This window comes from Triticum aestivum, chromosome 6B (genome assembly GCF_018294505.1).
Source record: "Triticum aestivum cultivar Chinese Spring chromosome 6B, IWGSC CS RefSeq v2.1, whole genome shotgun sequence".
In the NCBI taxonomy this organism is placed as follows: Eukaryota; Viridiplantae; Streptophyta; class Magnoliopsida; order Poales; family Poaceae; genus Triticum; species Triticum aestivum.
In genome coordinates, this window is record NC_057810.1 from 687,766,403 (window position 1) to 687,775,369 (window position 8,967).

The 8,967-nt window shown below is 40.5% G+C and overlaps 1 long non-coding RNA gene and 1 other non-coding gene across 3 annotated transcripts; both read left to right on the forward strand.

Annotated features, from left to right (window-relative positions):
• Nucleotides 1-2,412: 2,412 nt before the first annotated feature.
• LOC123134881 (uncharacterized) lies at nt 2,413-5,469 on the forward strand. 2 transcript variants are annotated; one of them, XR_006465757.1, is made up of 2 exons: nt 2,413-4,271; nt 5,045-5,469. It is a non-coding gene; the product is annotated as an uncharacterized lncRNA (long non-coding RNA). The 2 variants fall into 2 exon arrangements; XR_006465756.1 differs by having other exon boundaries at nt 2,413-4,256.
• Nucleotides 5,470-8,673: 3,204 nt separating this feature from the next.
• TRNAN-GUU (transfer RNA asparagine (anticodon GUU)) lies at nt 8,674-8,745 on the forward strand. The gene has a single exon. It is a non-coding gene; the product is annotated as a tRNA-Asn (tRNA).
• The last annotated feature ends 222 nt before the right edge of the window (nt 8,746-8,967 follow it).

The window sequence follows — 8,967 nt, forward strand, 5'->3', positions numbered from 1 at the left end:
CTTGGTGCCCAACCTAGTTGACGCGGGTGTGTCCATTCTGCAGTACGCTGATGATACAATCATCTTTATGGAGCATGACCTGGCAAAAGCGAGAAATATGAAGCTGGTGTTATGCTTATTTGAACAATTGACCGGGTTAAAGATTAACTTTCATAAAAGCGAGTTGTTCTGCTTTGGTAGAGCCAAGGAGGAACAAGAGGCTTATATGCAATTGTTTGGGTGTGAATTAGGGGCTTTACCTTTTACTTACCTAGGTATACCCATTCACCATCGTAAGCTAATGAACAGAGAGTGGAAATGCATCGAAGATCGGTTTGAAAAGAAACTTAGTTGCTGGAAGGGCAAACTTATGTCATATGGAGGCCGGTTAATTCTTATTAATTCTGTGCTCACGAGTATGCCGATGTTCCTACTATCTTTCTTTGAGGTTCCAGTGGGGGTTTGGAAAAAGGCTGGACTTCTACCGATCAAGATTTTTTTGGTAGAGTGATGAACTTAAGAGAAAATATAGACTCGCCAAGTGGGATGTTATTTGTCGACCAAAGGACCAAGGGGGTTTGTGTATCGAGAATCTTGAGGTCAAGAACAGATGCCTGCTTAGTAAGTGGCGGTATAAGCTTTCAGTTCAGACTGACGTAACTTGGGTGCAGATTCTCCGCAATAAGTATCTGCATTCCAAAACTTTGTCACAGGTGACAGTGAGACCAACTGATTCGCCGTTTTGGAAGGGGCTTATGAGAGTTAAGGCAGCCTTCTTTAATATAACAAAGTTTATTGTCGGTGATGGCAATGATACACGGTTCTGGGAGGATACTTGGCTGGGTGATACACCATTGGTACTACAGTACCCAACCCTGTATCGTATTGTCCAGCGACGTGATGCGCTAGTTGCAACGATTATGCAGTCCATTCCCTTTAATATTCAGTTTCGGAGGGTGCTTGTTGGTGATAGATGGGAAGCTTGGCTTCATCTGGTGTGTAGACTTATGGAAGTCCAGTTAGCTCATCAGTCCGATCAGTTGTGTTGGAAACTTACTAGGTCTGGACAATTTACTGTTAAGTCGATGTACATCGATGTGATTAACTCGACTGTCATTCCTAGTTCCAAACATGTTTGGAAAGTAAAAGTTCCTTTGAAAATTAAAGTGTTTATGTGGTTTGTCCATAAACATGTTATTTTAACAAAGGACAACTTGGTTAAGCGCAATTGGACAGGATCTACTAGGTGTAGTTTCTGTGATTAGGACGAGACCATTAAGCATCTCTTTTTGAGTGTCCGTTGGCGAGAATTCTGTGGCGCACCGTGCAAATTGCCTTTAACATTACTCTCCGAGTTCGGTCGGGTCGTTATTTGGAACGTGGCTAGATGGGATAGAGTCCGATACAACTAGACATATTCGTCTAGGAGTTTGTGCGTTGTTATGGGCAATTTGGAACTGCAGAAATGATTTGGCTTTTAACAGAATAACTACTATTCATTTTTTACAGGTTGTATTCCGTGCTACGGCGCTGATCCATATGTGGTCCTTACTCACTTCGACGGAGGCCAGGGAGCGTTTGGTTACTGGATCTATCCGGTGGGAGATGGTAGCGCGGGATATTTTCAACCGGTTTGGATGTCGATCATGTAATAGGATAGGCAATTAGTTTTCCTATCTTTATTTTGCCAGCCGGTTGTGGCTTTATGGCCTTTTCTTGTTTTGGCGTCGAGGCTCTCTGTGAGCTCGCCTTTATTTTGTTTCAAGACTCTATGACATTGTTGAACCTATTTTATTTATTTAAGTGGTCGTATGCATCGTTCTGATGCAGAGGCCGGGGAGTCCCCCCTTTTCGAAAAAAAACTCTCCAAAGGCCTCCAACCATCTTGTTCCATGGGCTTGGTAGTCAGGATGTTGGAGTCCTTGTTCTTGTCAACATGCCCACTGTGAAGCTCCACATAAGAGGCATTGTTCCCCTCAACATGGATGCATGGGTGCGAGACTCCCTAGTTGAGAGTAATGTCTAGGGTGAGTAACCTTGCTCATAAATTTCTCCAACATGATTGCTGGTGCTTCATTATCTTTAATCACATTATCATCAACTGATCTTTCAACAAATCTAGACATAAACACGGTATATATGATGCTCATTAGCAGTGATAGAGCTTGATCAGAACTATAGCAGGGGCTATAACCAATGTAGGAGGGGCTATTCAATCAAAGATTGGGTAAAACACTATCATTTCTGTCTAATTTTGTGTTAATAATCTACTACCCCTATAAAAGCATGAGAGGGCGGAGAACCAAATCATCTGCACCGTACAATAAGAGTAATCCAACGATCCATAGCTCTTGTATGTTTAACACCAAACATGTTTTACTGTACCGAACTCCTCTGCCCATGAGAAAAAAAATTGTGCCCACTTATCTTGCCGGCTCCATTCCCACGATCGCTCCACGATCTTTAAGCGGAACTCACACACGCACGTATTCCGTCCACCTCCTCCCCCAACCTCTGTAGCGGAAGGTTCAAAAAAAAAACCCTCTGTAGCGGCAGGCTTCTTCTCCCCGGATTCCCTTCTTCCCTCCTGCTGCGCGGCGGCGATGCGGTCGAACTCGTCGGAGAGATTCCTGACGCGCTTCCACCGCCGCTCCATGGCCTCCGCCCTGATGCATCCTCCGCGCCCAGCCGCCGCCTCGCGTTCCTCCGCGCCCGTCCGTCGCCGACGAGGCGGAGGAGCCAGGCGAAGGGAAAATCCCTCCAGGGTCGGCGCAGTAGGCGAGCGCCGCGTAGGCGTCGGCGGCGCTGATGAGGACGACCCCCGACCTTACCCATCCCGCCCGCAGAAGGCCTTGGGGAGGAAGACGAAGACGACACTGTCGAGGAGGATTGGGAGCAGGGAGCCCGTCTTGAGCTGCATTGCCGCAGCCACGTCGTGGCAGGTGCCTCCCTACCCGGGCGCTCTCCCCCGCTCCGGCGCCGCAATCCAGCCCGAATCAGCGCCTTCCTTCGTTGTCGATCTGCGGCCCCTTCATGCGCGTGGTGCGCCCGACGCGCCGCCTCCACACGCTGCACTGGTATGTGTCCGACAGGCCCATACGGAATTTTGAATTTATCTGTGCGATTGGTTCATAGTAATATTCTGCTTCGTCCATGTTGCAAAGATAGTTTATTGTATAGTTCTTCCCATGTTCAATACCGATGGCTCCTACTATCTCTTTTTTTGTTTTGTGGAAGGACCTCAGCAATTGAAAGTACACCCACAGATACAAGGCACCCCACACAGTGTGAATGATTTACTAAAGTTCTAAGCTATCCAAGGCGGTGGATTTTTTCTGTACATGGTTCAAAACGAAGAATGTACTGACATATAATTGCAAAACTTACATCACTGAATGATATAAGAAAAAACAGATATGCAATGCATAGGAACACTGATGTGGGTTTTAGATATGGAGTAAGCACACCCCCTGAAAGAATCACTTAGGAACACTCATGTGGGTTTTAGATATGGAGTAAGCAGATCCTCTGAAAGAATCACTTTTCTGAACAATGCAATTTCCTCCCATTATGCCAATAGAAGGAAGAGAGTTAAACTCATCCACACATATCTTTTGGGAATATCGTTATGCTATGTCCAGTGATATACCATGTATACATATATAAAAGGTTAAAAGTGAAAATTGTCTAGCAAAAGAAACCATGCCCAGGAGCTACATAGATTTTGGCCAAATATATTTTGAAGAACTGAGTTGGAATACTAGGGAGAGCAGGCCCGGGACATTGTTCTTTACAGTTGATTTTCTTCATCAAATTTGGTAGCCCCAAGATGCACCAGGAGTAGGCACAAGGAGGCGGACGGGGGCAGTTAATTTACTATGTGTTAGTTGTTAAATATATGTCCAAATGTTGATACTCCTACTTGCACGTCGTATGATATTTTTTTTTGAAATGCTTTGTATGTTAAATGAACCATGGCGATGTTTTTGTTTAGTTGCCTCTGATGTACATGCTTTTATTTTCTCTTTTTCTCATAATTCCTAGATTTAGGAAAAGATATGGGTGAATGATCTATAGGATTTAATAGCCCGTACTCCCTTGCTGTCCATCTGCAACTCAAGTTCATGCTCTAGTAGAGCGAGGCTGCGGTCATACGAGGACATCATCAAGAAGATCTTCGATAGGTGCAGCCAACTGATTGATGTTGGTGTGGATGGCTTGTAGGTCGAGTCATTCTCGGTTTTCTACTGCTATACCTCGCATCAAGAAGATCTTCGGTGGGTTTCATAATCGTAAGCTCAACTGTCATTATACAAATTGATTGCTATTACCATGCATGTGAATGTTTTGTTTGAAGTAAGTCAAACTCTGTTCGTCATGTGACGTTTCCAAATTGAATAAGTAGAAGTGCACATCTGATGTATATCTCGAATTAATGGTTTTAGGAATAATGAGTTATTTTTATGAACACGATGGGCAAACACATTTTCTTTATGTGTTGATCCAGAGAGAGGTTAACTTCCACTTTTACTGTCATTAACCTTTATTGTAATCCTGATAAGCACATGGTAAATTCTCTACTAAGTGTATATTTCTTGCATGTTATAAGCCCTCGGATCAATGCTGATGCTAAGTTTTTCTTTATTTGATGATGCGGAGAGAGGTTAACTTTCATTTTTACTGTCATTAACCTTTATTGCAATCCTGATAAGTGTATAGTTCTTGCATGTTATAAGCTCTCGGATCAATGCTGATGCTCAGTTTTCTTTATTTGATGATCCAGAGAGAGGTTAACTTCCATTTTTACTGTCATTAACCTTTATTGCAATCCTGATAAGCACATGGTGAATTCTGTACTAAGTGTATAGTTCTGTACTAAGTGGAAAGATTTGTAGTTTCCCTGGCATGTTTAGCATCTGTAGTTATTTCCCTTATTTAAATGTAGATGATTTTTTTAATCCAGATAAATCTATTCTCTCTTTCAACCGGGGGAATGTTCTAATCTAGCTCTGTTTCTGGCTATATTGTTGTTTCTAATGGCTATCTGGATGTGGGAAAGTATCAGGTGATATGGGAGATTAGATCCTCCCGTCATGCGGGCTCCTGTGAGCCGTTGGATATGAGATTAAGAGGGATTGAAGGGAGAAAAGGGCGGTTTGATATGCCTTTTTCGAAGCCGACGCTGGATACACCTTTAGAGCGCATGAAGATGATCCAGCTGCGTCATGTAAATTTTTGATACATCTGCATCATATGTGAATTTCTTATTAATTTCCGCATGGGTTAGTTTGCTGCAAAAGGTTGTATTTTGATTTGAACTATGAATTTTGTTTTTGGTTCATGCTGTGGGAACGACGATGGATGGATGTAAATCCTTTGGAAAATCAGACAACAGTTAGATATGAAGCATATCCATCTTATTACTACTTGACATGTAAAACTTGTGTACAAGAAAAATCTTTGGAAACTCAGGCGACAGTTAGCTATGAAGCATATCCATCTTATTACAACATGCTTACGGTCTACACCTACTGTACTTGTCTAGCACAAGCACAAGCTCAAACTCACAACACAAGAACCTGAATCAAACACTTGTAAATCAACATCAGAAAAGAAAAAGAAAAAATAATAGCTGGTTCGAACGAGCAGGCCCAGCAGCCAACGACAGTTGCAGGTATTTCCTTGGGTACAGTTTCGATGCTTCAACAGGATACAAAGACGCATCGGCATGCACTAGATATGTCATCTTTGCCAGGCCAGGCATATGATACAAAGACGCATCAGCATGCACTAGATATGCCATCTTTGCCAGGCACGCATATGCACGTGAATTTCACGTGCATGCTTACTAGTATAACAAAACTACACAAGCAGGGGGGGGGGGCATGGCCTAGGTTGGCCCTAAGGAAGCTCCACCACTGCTCATTAGAGTTGCAAGTAGAGGATCTAGGCATGTAGATTAGAGAACACACAATAATAGTATGGATCAACACCTCAAAGCATATTGAACCGATGCACGCCTCAACTATCTCGTAATTGAATAACTACACACTCTCCTTCCAAAACTGTAAGGTCTCCTCTATTTTTGAGCTTAACTTTTCCCATTAATTTTAGTTACATATAATGATTTACATGAAAAAAAGTTCTACCATTGGAAAGTTCTTTTGAATATCAATGAATTTTTTTGACTACTTGCTTGAATTTGTATGCTAGATAATTGGGTTGTGGAGACGGAATTGCTAGAATTGGCATCTCTATTTTTATATCCATATTTGCTTCCAAAACCGGTGTCACATTTGTATATGTTTTGGTAAAATAAATCCGGACATCATCCACATTCAATTTCAATTTGGTTCAGATGTTGATCTTTAATTTCCATGTAGGAATTTCGTCGAATATGGGATATGCGAAATTATCTTCTACGAGTTTCCACTCTTACTTATCGTCACCTTTAGGTGCCACTCCATCCGTCCCAAAATAAGTGTCGCTCATTTAGTACAACTTTAGCACAAAGTTATATTAAATCGGCGACACATGTTTTGGGATTGAGGGCGTAAATACTATATTATATTGGTGATAAATAATAATTTAATTATAGTGCAAAACTTAGCGGTAATTATTAGTTCAGATGTTGCTTATACTGCTATGATAGACCGTGAATAGCAGAGAAGGATTTGCCCAAAAAAAAGATGGCACCCATCCTGAAGTTTTCTACCCAATAGATTATTTGTGAATAAAGAGTTGTATGTTTTACCTCATGTTCACACCAAATATAAGTGCTAAGACATCCTTTTTCTTTGAAAGGAAAGCAATAAGGGAGGGCCCTATAGCGTTTTTTCATCTTCAAAATAATAAAAACCCAAACTCGTGTCCGAGCATACTTGAACCTTAGTGGCTAGGTTATACATCTAATCACCTAACCAAATGAGCTAGGCTCACTTCTTAACTTTCTATTTCCTACATTCAACTGAAAAAGGCACGCACACATTCCAAAATCATACTTTGACCATAAATTAGATAAATAATAGTATATACTAGGGACTAATGCGCGCTTCGCCGAGCCGTTTTTTTATCGCCGAGTCGTTGGTCAGTTGTTTTGTTATGATTTTATCTGTGTTGTCCTTGTGTTTTAATTTTTTACTGGCGGTGTTTTTTGTTCATATATCGTGTTGGGTTGATGTTGGAGTATTTTCTTTTCAGGAGAAGAGAGGAGTTATTTGATGTGTGGATATGATGTGTGGTTTGAAGTCCTCTCACCGTGTTATTTGATGCTTAGTATCTCTATAGATTTTTATAACTTAGAACATATACCATTGAAAACTTCTCTTTTAGATAGAAGAATTGTTTCTTCTATCTAAAATATTAGAAAGAATTTTGCTGATTTATTTATTGCTATATGAAATTTATGGAATTGATACACCATTTAATTGATATCATTTAGCAAATGAAACACAGCATATGCATCCATCTTTTGGGTCGAGAATTTCACGGGATAGAGATATGGTATAAGAAATAGACTATTAAGTAACTCTAAATGAATTGTGGATACATCTGTATCCTTAACATACTGAAACGATTGTCATTATTCGTATCAAACCAATAGCGATTCATACAAGCTAAATCTTCTAATCAATGGTGGGCCAATAATGATTTTTTTTGCACATGTATTAAGACGCTTGGCCTGATTTCGAAATTGTCCAGAGTTTTATATGTTGTTTTCATTGCAAAATGATGGGACTCCTTCCATAACTTTCCAATTACGAGTACGAGAATTGAAAGACATGAAAATTCTCAATTCTCTACGGCGTTTAGTAGATAGAAACAAGAAAATCAGAAGAATCTTTCTCTCTATTCACTATCATTCCATGTCTTTGACTTCTATTAGTTTCTTTTCTTCTTTGATGCAATAGCTATAGTTTGATATAAGAATCCATTTCTCAAAGTAGTGGAAACCATTCTCTTATAGGAAATGGTTCGAAAATCGCTATTCCACCTTTTAGGTATCATGAAAAGTGATACCTGTGAAGATCGTGCATTTCAGTCAAATTCAGATCCGATTTTTGAGTCCATGATATAATATAACCAAATTGGATAGATCTTCCACTTGTTTAGCTAAGAAAGAATAGATACAGAGGTGGATATAGATCGATATGAAGATCATGAGCTACCCCATAATTAAATCGCCAGTAGTCGCGAATATCTCCTTCTTTCCTAATCCAAGATTGGAGAAAGAAGATCTAAGAGGGACCTATGGAGAATGTAGTCAGAAATCCATAATAGAGTCCGACCACAACGACCGGATTAATTATCCTCATCGAGAAACTTAGACTATTAAATAGAAAAGATTTGAAAATCATGGCATGGGTCTCCTTTTTTTTCTTTCTTTAGAGTTTTCTATATGCACAATTTCTCGATGTTTCGATGAGAATTTCTTGACTTTCCATATATAGAAAGAGATAGACTATAAATGACACCTCTTATGTCAATAAGACCAAAGGGATGGATATTAAATGATAGGAAGTGCTAGGAAGTGAAATAGAATGAAATGGAGCCACTTTGGGCTTCCCTATGAAATGAGGCATGGAACGGAGCCACTACGAAGAAATTATGGGAGTTACGAAAGGAGCTTCGGACTCATATTGTTCATGGGTTGAGAGCGGGAGTTGAACTCTAGGAGGTCGAATCCCCCCTTGTTCCTGAATAGCTCAGTGGTAGAGCGGCCAACTGTTAATTGACTGGTCGTAGGTTCGAATCCTACTTGGGGAGATTTTATTCATTCTTTAATGTAAGAATTTTAATGTAGGAATAAATAATTGAATTAAAGGGCTTGCTTTCACCCTTAGAGTAGGTAACCCGTTCGCTATCCTTGTTGCTATTTCTATTGCATTCTATCTCATTGTATCACATTCTGTTCTACGATTCCACTTTGACAAAAGGAAAGAGCATACCTAAGTTCAATAGCTTTACGTTCGCTATCCCGATCATGAT